The sequence below is a fragment of the Podarcis bocagei genome (genome assembly GCF_964188305.1).
Source record: "Podarcis bocagei genome assembly, chromosome: 2".
NCBI classification, from domain to species: domain Eukaryota; kingdom Metazoa; phylum Chordata; class Lepidosauria; order Squamata; family Lacertidae; genus Podarcis; species Podarcis bocagei.
In genome coordinates this window covers 72,394,375-72,409,535 of record NC_138126.1, presented here as the reverse complement: position 1 = coordinate 72,409,535, position 15,161 = coordinate 72,394,375, and the positions used below count along the sequence as shown (strand labels likewise).

The following is a 15,161-nucleotide window of genomic DNA, read 5'->3' as shown; positions in this document are numbered from 1 at the left end:
TAAAATAAAAGGATTTAATGCAACAACATTTTTCTGTTTGACATATGTGGTCTTACCACATTTATCTTCTAATCTGTTACTTCCTAGTACTTTCATTTTTCAGTTTCCTCTCATCTCCTTTTCAATTAATAAGCCTGCAATTGCCTGCTTAGCATTCTGCCAAAACTCATCACGAGTTCAACCCACAGATTTTCAATTTAGTCATTTTCTATCAGATTAATTTGACCAATGAACCATGAATGACATTATTTATGGGCATCAGCCATATAAGTGCAGTCTCTTTCTGGCTCTGAGTTTATGGGTTATATTAATGCTGGTCTAAGATTAAAGCACATGGATTTGCTTGTTTAAAATAGATGCACTGATATGCCATTGTTTTAGTTATAAATTATTTCCAAAAAGGTCACTAATCAGGTCTGCACCATGGTCAAAGAAATGCACCAAGTTTCACATTTAGGAGAAATAGATAGTTTCATACTGTGAAGTCAAAGAATGTTGAACATAAACTTTACAGGATCATGTGTGCCCTTTTTAGCTCCTTGGGGCAATAAGACACTGCTGTCCTGATAATTTCAATGCTACCCTCTTGCCATCTGCAGCAGTGGCCATGAAACAGAGCTAGCCAGAGGGCCGTCCCCCTGTCCTCAGTAAGCTACTGCAGCAACAACAGGTAGGGTGCAAGAACCCTCTGTTCTAGAACCTCTGCACCTTGCGGTACAGTTATTCAATATGTATTTTCATGCTTATGTAGTTTGCTGCCGCCGCCTGTTGATCTGTATGCACAAAGCAGCTCACAACATATCAAATGAAGAGCAATAACAATTTCAAAAAACATATTAAGAGCAATTACAATTAATCATAATGCCAATAGTGCATCGATGTGTGTAACATTCTGTAAAGCAATACCTACTTTAACAGGCTGAAATTTAACAGGGGAGAACATAAAACCTAATAGAGGAATAAAAGCAACAGCACAGATGGTCCAAAATAACTTCATACCACTAGGCATTCCACAAAGGTTCACAATTAGCTGACCTGTGTTAGATGGCACTTTTCCGCTCTTCTACCAGTTCATTCCCCATTTCTTACTGGGGGAATAAATATTACTCTTCCCCCCCCCCAAGCCCCACATAGACTCAGTTTTGTTATTGCTCAATTTCTCTTATTTAGTTTGCTAGTTAATTAGCTGGGTGAGTTCATTGAGAGTCCTTATTCTCTGAGCTTCAAAAGTAGTTTGTAGAAAGAGTAGGTCACAAATTATCATATGTAATCAATGGGTGTGTACGTGTAAAATATATAGGTGGGTGATGAGCATTTCTGTCTTCTCTCTGTCACCAAATAGCATACCTTTATCTTATCTATACAGGAAACCTACTACTTACTTATTTTTTCCCTTTTGCTTCAAACCTAGCCAAAGAAACTTTTAAGATTGTTTTTAACTTTTCTTGCAAGCCTGAATTCATTCTGAGCTTTGGTCTGCCTGACCTTCTCCTTGCAACTGTTGGCTACTCATGTATACTCTTTCTTCATGATTTCCCCTTTCTTCCATTTCTTATACATGCCCTTATTAAAGCTCAGCTCATTTGTGAGCTCCTTATGCAGCCACACTGGGTTTTTTTAGATGCCTCCCACTTTTCTTTCCCGCCAGAATTGTCTGTATTTGTGCCTTCAATATTTTGCCTTTAAGAAGTTCCCATCCATCTTGGACTTCCCTTTCTTTGAGTATTTCTGATCAGGGACTCTCACCTAGAAGTTCCTTAAGCTTGTTGAAATCAGGCTCCTTGAAGTCCAAAGTGCATGTCCGACTACACTTAGCTTTCCATTGCTTCTGTATCATGAAACACAAGAGGACACAATCACTTCCTCCCAAATTTTATGGTACTTCTACCTCATCAATCAGTTCTTCCCTATTGGTGAGGAGCAGGTCCAAGAGAAATGATACTCTTGTTCCTTCTTTTACCACCTAGGAAATGAAAATGTCAGTGTGGTAATTGAAGAATTTGTTGGTCCTTACATTCCTGGCAGAGTTTGAGTTCTAGTCCTGACACTGCAGCAGCTCGCTCCCAGGCCATGTCTCTTGGTTCTAAGCACAGCATGAGGCAGCACTCCGGGCCTCCCCCTCAATTTCCCCTGCTAAACACCCTCGCAGATGTCCCTGTTTACTAGTCCTGTTCATGATCTCCCATAGGATCAAAATCTGTGAGCTACCCTTTCTGATAGTTGCAGCTAAACTACTTTGAAAGCTCAGCAGAGGAGTCTTGATGATTATGAGCTGCTGTTTGGAAGTGGGTGGGAGGGGAGAAGCCTGGTGGATGCCCAAGGAGCTGCTGTGCAGACTGTTTCTTAGTGAAACAATAATTGGTTCCATGGCATCTAGAAACATGCCTGAGAATGCTTAGTGATGTGCCCATTGGGGCCATTTTGTAGATTGGTTCCCACAGGACACTTCATTGTCTTCACAGTAAATACTCTCTGACAGTTCATCTTGGAGTCCCTTTGATTTTGTCACCATCTAACCTGCCTAGGAGCTGGGGACTTTGCAAAGAAATGACTGCATCCCTATAGTGTAAAAATAAGTGTTGCCTCATATATCTGAGTCAACATGACCCTATACAACCTGCCTTTAAACAAGTGTGTGTGTGTGTGTGCATGCGCGCGCGCACACACACACACACACACACACACAACTATTCCTACTGCTAGAGACTTTTGTAGTCATGTGCAATTTTGTATTGATGCTTTCCTTGTTGAAATGGAAAATAAGCTGCTCCATTACTGTTTTCTTCAATGGGGTCCAGCTGTTTTCCCTGTGATGAATACCATGGTTTATATATATTAATTACACATATTCATTTAAAGAAAATACACATTTCTGTGTGATACCTTATTCTACAACTCCCTTGCATTTAAGAAAGTGCTTTTGTCTCCCAACAGCTGCCATCAGGAAATCAGTCATTTTGAAACTAATCTGAGCCCAAACAAAACTAGTTTTCTTGTTTCCTAAAGTATTTGCATTTTCATTTTTTTGTTTTGTTTTGTGTAGTCACTATGACTAAGAAAAACAACAATGATTGGTGTAGTTGTGTGTTTTTCGGGGGGGGGGGGAGCACATTTATAAACCAGCCTGAAGACACTTAAGTCTTAAAATTACACTCTTAAAATGCATTTTGTTTCAGCTTGATGCCTGTGGCTTGGTTGGTAGTAGCCAAGGAAAATGCAATAGGATTTAAAGGCATAAAGGGTGATAAGAGTTGCAGAACTGGTTTATCATATATCTATTGAGAACAAGATTTTGAAAAGCAACCGTGGCAAAATGACAGCTTGAGGAGAAGCACTGGAAAACCATGATTATTGGTCAAATTACACGTAGGTCCTACTTTCCAAATGCTCATTATATGAAAATTCACTTATCTAAACACAAGGAATTAGTACCTAAACCTCACTATACACACAGCAGATTCAGCTATCTAAACAGCCGGACCTGTGTGTAGTGCTGTAAACTAATAAGGAGCCTTAAACAAGCCTTCCTTTTTTGTGTTTTGCTGGTGTGCAGCAGCTGTTTTGCCAGAAACAATAGTGGGAGGGAGGGAAGGAAGAGACCAATAAAAGAGCATTTTTTCACTTTATTGCTTGCCTTTTGCAAGGTTTCAGAGCATTTTCCTGGGTTTGCCTGGGCTTTTTCATCATTTTGGGCTCAAAGTTCCATGGTCGGGAACACATTAGAAATTTCTCCATAGGAACCAGTGGAAATTGTCAACTCGTTGTGCAAACGCTTTTCTAACAATCACATTCCAGCCATGCAAAAATACTGAATGAAGGCCTAGAGGCGGCCAAAGTAGGATGTGGCCTGGGGAGAATCCCAAGGACCAGATCAAGGCACTTGGAGGGCCTCATTTGGCTCTCAGGGCTGACCCCTGTTGTTAACCATTCAAAATCTGTGTGAGTACTTATATGAATGGTGTTTGAATGGTTGCATGTGATGATACAACGAGCTGCATTTAACAGTAATATGCTAATTTGATGCAACTATTTGTTTGAATGTATCCTAAAAGGATGTTTAAAAGTTTATTTTTAATATACTTTAGTTCAGCCATACTGGGGCCAGTCAAACTCAATCGACAATACCCGGCACAGCTGAATTCCAGGAGCTTTAGGATAATTAGAAAACTTCCCCAGGAAAAATACAACATGTCCTTTGTTCCCAGTTGCAACTCTTTCTTTCCTACTGTACACATAAATGTATGGTATTTACTTGTGTACATTGCAGTGTCTCCTTCCTTTATTTCATTCACTTGCATAGAAAAGCTCAGCCAAAGCCTTGAGAAAGAAAGAAAGTCTCCTGACCCCACAAGATGCAAGGAATTAAGATAGCTGTGAGCTGACCCTGGCTGCTGCAAGCCAGACTGGATGTGCATTAATAGGCTGCTGGTTGATCACTGTGTCCCTGTTTTGCAAGCTACTCGTGTGTGCACGAATAGCTTGCAGAATGCAGACCATGTTGTAGCATATTGCAATACTACAATGTATTATCAAGAGACACTCCAAATGAGAATTGCAGTTTTCTTCCAAAACTGAACTTTTAATGATTTGCCATGATACCTTTGTTCTGGTGGGCCTATCATAGTTTATACCATAACAACAAGAAGAAAATCCTAATAAAGACATTGCATATCTAGGATGGCAGTTTGGAGTGTTGTCTTGTTAATTTACTTGACCTCTATCATTCGGCTTTTGATTACCAGACAACCTATCTTCTTTCATTAACAATCCCCCCCAAAAAATCCTGAATAATTACCTGTTATCAGTAGTTACCATCAACTACCAGGGACTAATTAATGTCAGGAGTAAGTCAGGATGTTTAATTCATTCTAGAATTGTATTTTATGCCAATTCACTGGGTGTCAAAAAGATTGCTTAAGAACTTTCAGTACTAAGTTACATTACTCCCACTAGTAGCACAGTAGTGGGACTTCACAATGCCTAGAGATGTCAAATGATGATGCAAGCCACATTTGACTTTCTGAATGATTTCCTATGCCCAATTCTTTTTCCACCTTAATACTTGTTTTGCTCTTGATGCTTGGGTTTTCCATTTGCAGCCATCTAGTTCTACAAGAAGTCTGTTGTTGTTTGTTGTTTAGTCATTTAGTCGTGTCTGACTCTTCGTGACCCCATGGACCAGAGCAAGCCAGGCACTCCTGTCTTCCACTGCCTCTGCAGTTTGGTCAAACTCATGCTGGTGGCTTCGAGAACACTGTCCAACCATCTTGTCCTCTGTCGTCCCCTTCTCCTTGTGCCCTCAATCTTTCCCAACATCAGGGTCTTTTCCAGGGAGTCTTCTCTTCTCATGCTGTGGCCAGAGTATTAGAGCCTCAGCTTCAGGGTCTGTCCTTCCAGGGAGCACTCAGGGCTGATTTCCTTAAGAATGGATAGATTTGATCTTCTTGCAGTCCATGGGACTCTCAAGAGTCTCCTCCAGCACCATAATTCAAAAGCATCAATTCTTCGGTGAGCAGCCTTCTTTATGGTCCAGCTCTCACTTCCATACATCACTACTGGGAAAACCATAGCTTTAACTATACAGACCTTTGTCGGCAAGGTGATGTCTCTGCTTTTTAAGATGCTATCTAGGTTTGACAAGAAGTCTAAACGATGTCTTTTATTTTATATTATTATGCTTCTTACATTGTACATGCTTCATACATTTACCAAGATGCTGCTGTCGCTGAACTTACAGTTGTCCACAGGGATATTTCCAGCAGCTGATTACAGGTGCCCTGTATCAAATGCTTCTGAGCAGAACAAGGTGAACATAGCCCTAGATGCAGCCTGCTGCAATCCATGAGAGCAAAGTTGTTTTTACTCCGGTCCTTCTAACTGATGCCTTCCCCTTCCATTGCTCCAAGGTGATAAAACTTACCTTCACTCGGGCAAAGGGGATTGCCCAGTTTTACTTTCACATTGAGAAAGTGACTGAGACTCCCAAACACCAGCATCCCCACTGGGAAAGAGAAGCTGCTTGTGCCCAGGACTACACATGCTGGGAGCTGATGTTCCAGTTCTCCACCACATCAGTAAGAAACTGATGCACTGCATCTGTCTCCACCTTCACCTGCCCATATGTACGTTTCTTTAGAGAGAGTTGGAAGCAACACAAGTGCTCTTGCTGCTTCTTTTACCTTGGGTTTCCTTTGGACGAATGCAAAGGGGATGGTGCAGCCCTGGTGCTCTAGTCTTTAAAGTTAAGATAAACCAAGAACAAGTGTTACAGATTGTGTTTATCAATATTTTTGCATTTACATGTGTGGCATGTAATGTGTTTATATATTTATTCCATTTCTACTTCCCTTTCAATGCAGAAAGATCTCCAAAGCAGCTTAACACAACAATTAGAAATACTGTTATGCTATTCACAGTCATTAAAACCACTTCAAAACACAAATTCCAAAACCTGTAAAATGAAGTTTTTTTAAAAAAAGCAGAGGTGTCCACTAACTGCACCAACCCACTATGCATGAAGTAGAAATGTTGTCATCCTCCACAGCACTTGGATAGCGTCGTGGGTGCTCTTAACCAGGGAGTTTTACAGATAAGGGGGGGCCATTTAAAAAGCTCTGTTGCTTGTAGCTACCTTCTGAGGTACAGAAACCTGACACAAATAAAATAATATATTATTGGTTGGCCATAAATATAGTGGGAGATTTGTACAGAACTTATTTGGCGTTTAAACGATTAAAATTGGTGAATTTCAGAACCTGTCTGAAAAAGACAAAAGCGCTCTGAAAAGTGGAGGCTCTTTTTGAAAATAAGAAAAATGAAAGCAAAACTAAGCAGATTGTTTTGTCTTGGCTCTAGCGTTAATGCCAAAGATATAATGAGATAATAAATCGCTGCAGAATTTGAGCTATATATAGAACAGAAAGAGCTACTTGAACTTCATCAGTCTGCAAATGGACTAAAATAAAGCTCTGAGGGAACACAGAAGATACAGCAAATTGTAAGACAGCACATGTTGGAAGAGCTACCTGAGTGACAGGAAGACAAAAACTACAGAGAAGAACAAGACAGGTCCAGGGGGTGACATTTGTATAAAAATGTTCAGTCAAGATAACTACGATATATTTTTGTGCAGCAGAATGGATCAAGTCATGCCTTTTGTGACAACATTCCAACTCATGGCCCTCCTCACCCATCCCCTATTGCCCGTGGTTTCTATTAATGATCAAGGTTAAATGCGTGTTGGAGTTCCTTTTTAGCTTACGACTGAAGGGCACTGAACTATACAAGTAAATATAAGAAAGAGAAACCACCTTCCTTCAGACATCAAAGACTTATCCTTTGTCTTGGAAGTCCTGTGCAAGTTTCAGAGGAATTATTGGCATAGTCTAACCCTTAGGGAGAAGTCTTCACAACATTGGTATTTAGGCTATTCTAACTTGCTCAGGTAATCAGGTGACATTTTGAGAGGACATAAAAGTATTATTTTTCCTAGGAGAATTTGAGCAAATTATTTCTGAAAAGCAAAATGAACACGCAGAAAAAGTTTCCCAAAAAGCTAGTCAAAACTCACTACAAATGAAGTACAGGATCAGGTTTAAGGTGCTGGTTTTAACCTTTAAAGCCCTATACGGCCTAGGACCCTCGTACCTACGGGACCGCCTCTCCTGGTATGCCCCACAGAGAAACCTACGGTCTGCAAATAATAACACCCTCAAGGTCCCAGGCCTCAGAGAGGTTAGGCTGGCCTCAACTAGAGCCAGGGCCTTCTCGGCTGCGGCTCCAACCTGGTGGAACGCTCTGTCACAAGAGACCAGGGCCCTGCGGGACCTGACATCTTTCCGCAGGGCCTGCAAGACAGAGTTGTTCCGCCAGGCCTTTCGTCAGGGCGCAGCCTGACTCCCTCCTCTGGCAACCTGCACAGAATTTTGTTTAATCGGTTGCCATCAATTTGATTTTAACTAATTTTTATAATGAAAATTTTTAGAATGTGTTATTATTTGATTGTTTATTTGATTGTTGTTAGCCGCCCTGAGCCCGGCTTGGCTGGGGAGGGCGGGATATAAATAAAATTTATTATTATTATTATTATTATTATTATTATTATTATTATTATTAAAAAGAGAGATGTTTTCATGGAGCCCAACTTTATCTCAGAACCTGTTCCAGAGAAGAGGGTCAGAGAAAATAGGTTCTAGGCATTCATTTTACAACCTACCTTCTCTGAGCTTCTTTTTACATCACTCTTAAGCTGAAAAAAATTCCAGAGGCAGTTTATAGAGATCAGCTCTTTCCATCAGGCTTACAATCTAAACAGCATGAAACAAAAGAAAAGGACTTTAGAAGGTAGGATAAAATGTTTAAGACATGGTATTTGATTGCAAGATCATTATAAAAAATGTTTAGAACATAATTTTAGAGAATTTGCAAAATTACCGGTATATATTTTGTACTAGTATCACATCACAACAAGTTATAATCTGACATCTGTACACACACACACACACACACACACACACACACACACACACAACCTAAACACAGTTTCTTTAATGTAAATATACTGAGTGATCTAGCATCAGTAATACTCATTGTAGACCCATTGAGAGCAATGGACTTCATTTCAGTGGGTATTTTCTAAGTATGAGTAGCACTGGATATCACCAATAGTTCATTTTGAAAATTGAATTACATTTTACTTTTTTTAAAATGGGATAAGTGGGTTGTTCTCAATGTAGTGCTACATTAATGTTCCATCAGCACAAAGATTTTTGCTTGCATAATGTAACATTCCTTTCCTCTCCTTCCCTGCATGCCTTCTAAATCTGTTCCAGGAATCCCTCAACCCCTTGGATCAGATCTGGAGAGGGCATGGGGTGCAGAGAGCAGGGAAATCCCATGGCATAAGCAAAAAATATTGTGCTGATAGGATGGGTTAGTTGAGTGCCACCCTATGTTTATTTTAAAAAATAAAACTTTCCCAACATTTTTCTAAAACAGCTTACTTGACACACAGGGAGAGAAATGCAGTTGTACCTCTGTGTGGAAATCATATATATTTTTGGTAGTGGACAGAAATTGTTTTTCAAATATCCTTATTGTTTAGTGTTCTGTAGCTTCTTGAGAATGCAGTGTTTGCCTCTTTAAGGCAAAGTGTCAGAAAAGGCAAGCATTTTGCTAGGACTTATTTAAGCTCATTATTTGTTTCACAGTGGTCTGCGAGGGTGCCAGATATTATGCAGCACATATGAAATGAAATATTTGGTTTCTTTCTCTTAAGAGCTAAGAGCACTTTTGTTTCCTAATTGTTCTGGGATTCCAAAACCCCTTTCCAGTTTAATTCATGCCAAAATTTATAATTCCTGAAAGTAGCTGGGGGAATTTTTCACATGTGCCCTTTACCTTAATCAGAAAATGTGTTGTGTGAGATTCTTGTAGTTTTCTTTAAAAAAACCCACTGCATTGGTGAAATTGGGCAAATGATATGTATCTCCATCTCCATTATTTTTGGTTTTGTATTGCTTTGTTTTAGGGGAGGGAAGAAAAGGCTTTGTTTGGTGGGCTTGGGTTTTATAAAATCTTACTTTGAAACAACTTCTGTAACCATCCTTGATTAAGGATCACCTTGTCAGTCCATTGGAAAGTCTTGAATAGGGATGGAATTTTCTGAAAATCTCAATGTCAAGCTGATTCACACTGATTTATTTATTTTTTAATTCTTTAAATAGGGAAATGGGCATGCTGTAGGCCAAAATTCTAAATGCATTTGTAGATTGCCCAGTATTATTCATATTGATTCTAATGTAAGGGTAAAACAGAATGGCCAAGAATGTATTAGCAACAAAAGCAAGTCTTTGAAAGAGATGCATTCTAGTTGCCTTAAGGTGTTTGGGAGTTCAACTCCTGACTATTGGCCCCACTGGCAAGGGCTGATGGAAGTTGGAATCCAAAACATCTGGATGCCGTATGGGGACGACTGCCTGGTTTTTGGTATGCAGTGGTGGTGTTTTAAGCCAGCAGGGGGGGGAAGCCTCCAAGAAGCAAAGTACTATCAAAAAACTTTAACAAAGTCATTGCTTATGCTTTTGTGGCAGCAAGAATATGTTTACACTTTGTAATGGTGTATATGGTAACTATTCATAATAATAAGTAACTATAATAACTTACAATTTTATGTGCTGCATTTTGTATATTTGGCTTCATCATGGCTCATAGATTAGACCAGTATTCATTTACAATGGTACCTCAGTTTTTGAACGTCTCTGTTGAAGAACATTTCGGTTTTCGAACGCCGTGAACCCAGAAGTAAATGCTTCGGTTTTCGAACACGCCTCAGAAGTCGAACATGACACGCTCTTCCGCTGAGTGCAAGATCCTGAGACCTAGCTGTCGGCTATTGAGTTTTCAGTTTTTGAACATTTCAGAACTCAAATGGTCTTCCAGAACAGATTACATTCAAAAACCAAGGTTGTGGGCTTCTTTGGTTCCTAGAGATGGTGGTTGTAAGCTACCACTTAGTGATAGCAGCTGGAAAATACAGTGTGCCCATGCGCCCCTCCATGGGACTCAATGTTCAAATCACACTGTTATGAAATGCCCCTGGTCAAATTATTGTAGACTGGAAGAGTTAAAACAGAGCACTTTGACTTTAAATATTAACATTTCTCCCATCCCGCAGGTTCTTCTGAAATTCTAAGCTCCCTTTGCTATTGTTTCTGCATTTTTGTTTTACATTAACGTTAGTATAAAAATAGCAATAAAAAGAAAACAGGTTTTTTTCTTAAATGTATGAAGTCCAGGAAGGTTGTGAAGCTGTGTTGTATGTTCAGTAGATCACAATGGTACAAAACAAAACAACAAGGCTTTTTTCCCCCCGGGGTGGGGGTGTTGGGCCAGTGCCCCTTTAATATTTCAGTTTATCTGAGTATGCATGATACAGATCAGAAAGAAAGAAGAACAGATATCGCGTGGAATGGTAATAATATGATCCTTTGAGCAAAGTAACATCCTTTTGAAAAGAAAAAGTTTATAAAGAGTCCAAAGCCAGCAATATACCAGCTGCTCCCATGACCTTCAAACAGCCTAGTTTCAGTCCAGAAAACAGCACCATTGGCAGGATGCAATAACTAGAAGGGTGTTTACATTAGAAAAATGGGCTCATAACACAGCAAGTCAGCACTGTGATAATAATTACTTGTCAAATGTTTATCTGGATAGCTACTTCCTTAACAATTGTAAAACCTTGAAGATAGATGAATAGCCCCATTTGGCCTTGCTTGCTGAGGAGTGCTGATGCTGAAGGATGGTGATACCATGCTTGCTAATACTATCGGAAATGTTTTAGTTCTTCTACGGGGAGGTCTGGGTGGCAGAGTTTCAATGAGCAGCAGGTGGGAGGAGGATGTGGGTGCTAGTTGACTCCACAAGCTGACATAGATGCTTTTATTGTGCTGTATTTTGAAAGATGTAAAGAGCTGGATGTTGTCCTGACAGGAATGAGATGGAATGGTCCCCCGTGGGGCTGGATGTGCTGATTGCCAGCAGTAGGGAGGAAATGATCAGTCTTCCTCAAGGAATGCCCAAAGCAGTGCTTAATTCAAAGCGTATATAAATTTAATAAATAAATAAATAAACATAAATAAAAAGCATAGCAATTTGGTTCTATTTGCACAACCCTGTTAATTTTTTCTTATAATAATAATAATAATAATATAATTTATTATTTATACCCCGCCCATCTGGCTGGGCCTCCCCAGCCACTCTGGGCGGCTTCCATAAAAACCAAAAATACAATAAAATATCACACGTTAAAAACTTCCCTGAACAGGGCTGCCTTAAGATGTCTCCTGAATGTCAGGTAGTTGTTTATCGCTTTGACATCTGCTGGAAGGGCGTTCCACAGGGCGGGCGCCACTACCGAGAAGGCCCTCTGCCTGGTTCCCTGTAGCTTTGCTTCTCGCAATGAGGGAACCGCCAGAAGGCCCTCGGCGCTGGACCTCAGCGTCCGGGCAGAATGATGGGGGTGGAGACGCTCCTTCAGGTATACTGGACCGAGGCCGTTTAGGGCTTTAAAGGTCAGCACCAACACTTTGAATTGTGCTCGGAAACGTACTGGGAGCCAATGCAGGTCTTTCAAGACCAGTGTTATATGGTCTCGGCGGCCGCTCCCAGTCACCAGTCTAGCTGCCGCATTCTGGATTAGTTGTAGTTTCCGAGTCACCTTCAAAGGTAGCCCCACGTAGAGCTCATTGCAGTAGTCCAAGCGGGAGATAACCAGAGCATGCACCACTCTGGCGAGACAGTCCGCAGGCAGATAGGGTCTCAGCCTACGTACCAGATGGAGCTGGTAAACAGCTGCCCTGGACACAGATTTGACCTGTGCCTCCATGGACAGCTGTGAGTCCAAAATGACTCACTTACACTTTGGAAGAACCAAAAGCCTTTTTTTCATAATCTAACCTTAGCATAGCTCTGTTGGACTGAATTACAGTGGTACCTCGGGTTACATATGCTTAAGGTTACAGACACTTCAGGTTACAGACTCCACTAACCCAGAAATAGTACCTCGGGTTAAGAACTTTGCTTCAGGATGAGAACAGAAATTGTGCTCCGGAGGCACAACGGCAGCGGGAGGCCCTATTAGCTAAAGTGGTTCTTCAGGTTAAGAACAATTTCAGGTTAAGACCAGACCTCCGGAATGAATTAAGTACTTAACCCGAGGTACCACTGTATATCTAGATTTTAAACATGTGCTTTAGCAGCTGTGCCTGATGCTCTATCACCTATGAAGTAGGAAGCATGAGTAAAGTCCCATTTAGAAGTGTCTTCTCTAAGTAATCATTATGTGGGCACATGGCTTCTGATGGCTCAGCTCTCCAAGTAGCCCACTGGGGTGGAGGAGCTCAGAAACTGAAAAGGTTCTGCACCCATGCCTTAGGTCCTTAGGGATACACTAGACAAGGGCACAACTCTCTTCCTTCCCTCAATTCAGAAGTCATCTAAAATGCATTTTTTTTCTCCTGCTGTTCTTCACTCCTACAAGTCCCATAGCTGAGTCTGGCCTTTACATAACCTTACCTGTTGAGAGAATGCCTGTGTTAAATACTGTTATAGTCCTATTAGACAAACAGGTGTGATTTCACTGCTATTTAAGAGCTTTCAGTAGAAGTGGATTTGGAACATATATTGAGGCACAAACAGAACAACCAGAGCGAAAATCAGGGGTCTTCTCTTGTCAAGACTGTTCTCAGTCATTGTGTATACTCAACAGCAAGCCAACAGGCCTGCAGTTTATTATTTCAGATGTTTCTGGGAGAAAACCAAGGGAGTAAAAGCAATCACTTGACTGAAAGCGTGTAAAATGGCAAAATCATTAATTTCATTCAAATCACAGAAATACCATTCAAATCTTCTATGCTGATGGTGAAACAGCAAGACAAATCCTCCCATTTTTGTTATTATTCTTTGCAAATGTATATAATCCAGGTGGGAAATGACTAATTTGTGCCTTTCACTTTACGGTGTTAAATGAAGAGTTTATGTTTCATTCAAAATCATGCTTTATTGCTCACAAACAGAATACAGGTGGAGATTATTTTTTCCTCATGAAATGATATCTGTGCAGAGGGCTCTTACAGCAGCTGTGGATCTATGCTGCATTTATTTAAAAATTTAGAAGACTATTAGAATGTGCCTTACCCCCACTGCATCAGTAAATGTGCAGAACAGTGATGTAAGACGAGAACATAGCTTTGACATTTATCCGAGCAAATTCAGAATCTATCATTTCCTCTGTTGAAATCGCAAGAAACCTCTTACACAAGGTAAAGGCAAAAAGAGGCCAGGGACTAGTGGTTCTCCTGTTATAATAATAAGTTCCTTTCCAGGAGAGAAGAACACTGTGTGCTCAAGGAGCAGTCACTTTAAACAAAACAAAACAAAAAAACTTTGCTGTTTTTTTAACTATGAATCATTTCACTGGCAGTGAAATATTTGAATTCTACTTTGACTCTCAAAATATTTTAGCAGAAGTAAATATTTAGTGGCAGTTTTGCTCAATTTTTATTTATTTTTTTACAATTCTCTCATTTGCTTTTATACACAAAGGGTGCCATCCTGTCCACACTTGCATGGGAGTAAGTCCCACTGAACTCAATAGGACTTACTTCTGAGAAGACTTTTTTTTTTTAATCAAACCCTGCCCTTTGTTGTAACCTGCCCTGGGGTCTACAAACAAGGAACACAAAATTATTAAATATTAAAAGGAGTTGAAATAAACTTTCTTTGACCAGCAGTCTGTGGCCCAGGCATGTACTGTATCAAAAGCATGTCAAAAGACCCAGTTTCTATCTAAAGCTAAGCCAGGTTTATACCAACCAAATGTCCCTGGCAGATATGTTCAAAAACTGGGGTGCTATAACTAAGAAGGCCCTGTGTTGAGTTATAGCTCATCAAGCGTCTCTCACAGATGGCACTGCCATCAGGGCCTTATCAAGTTATGGGGTGGTTGATACAGGGAGAAGCTGCCTCATAAGTAGCGGAGTCCTAAGCCGTGTAATACAGCATTTTATAGACTAAAAGTAGTGTTATGCCACTAAATTTGCCCTGCTTTGTGCTTTTCCTCAATCAAATGAGACAAGGAATTGCATTTGAATTGATAATTCTGTGTGTGTGTGTGTGTGTGTGTGTGTGTGTGTGTGTGTATATATTTGCTTTCGTAGATTTTCACGGGTACAGGAATGCAGGTTTTGTTGTCTTCGGGTGTCTTCCCGTGTAAGAGTTGGGGTGTCTAGGCGACGTTTCGACGAGGTCTCACTCGTCATCTTCAGGCTGGTGCTTTCGGCTTCTTGTTACTGGAACAGAGCAGGATCTCAGTGTTTGAGTTCCTATAAATACTGTTGAGGGGGTGTGGTGTATAGCCTCCAACGTTCTGGGCAGAGAGGAAGTTCCCAGGTTAGTGTGCCTTTTCTTCTTTTGTTCATTAATTACTTGAGGGATATCTTGAGAGATTTCTTGAGTGATATTCTGAGTACCATTTAGGAGGGTCATTAGGTGTGGATTAGTTGCTAAAGCTTTCGTGTCTTGACCTCTTGAGCTTGTGAAGAGTTTTTTCTGAGAAGATGGCTGTACTGCACTTAGTTGTGCTCTGGCTTGGCTTCGTGTAT

At 40.5% G+C, this 15,161-nt stretch overlaps 1 protein-coding gene across 2 annotated transcripts in view; it reads left to right on the top strand.

Moving 5' to 3' along the window:
* The window catches only part of SPOCK1 (SPARC (osteonectin), cwcv and kazal like domains proteoglycan 1), a 412,787-nt gene that overhangs the window by 243,602 nt on the left and 154,024 nt on the right, over positions 1-15,161 (top strand). The gene's annotated exons all lie outside the window — the stretch shown is intronic.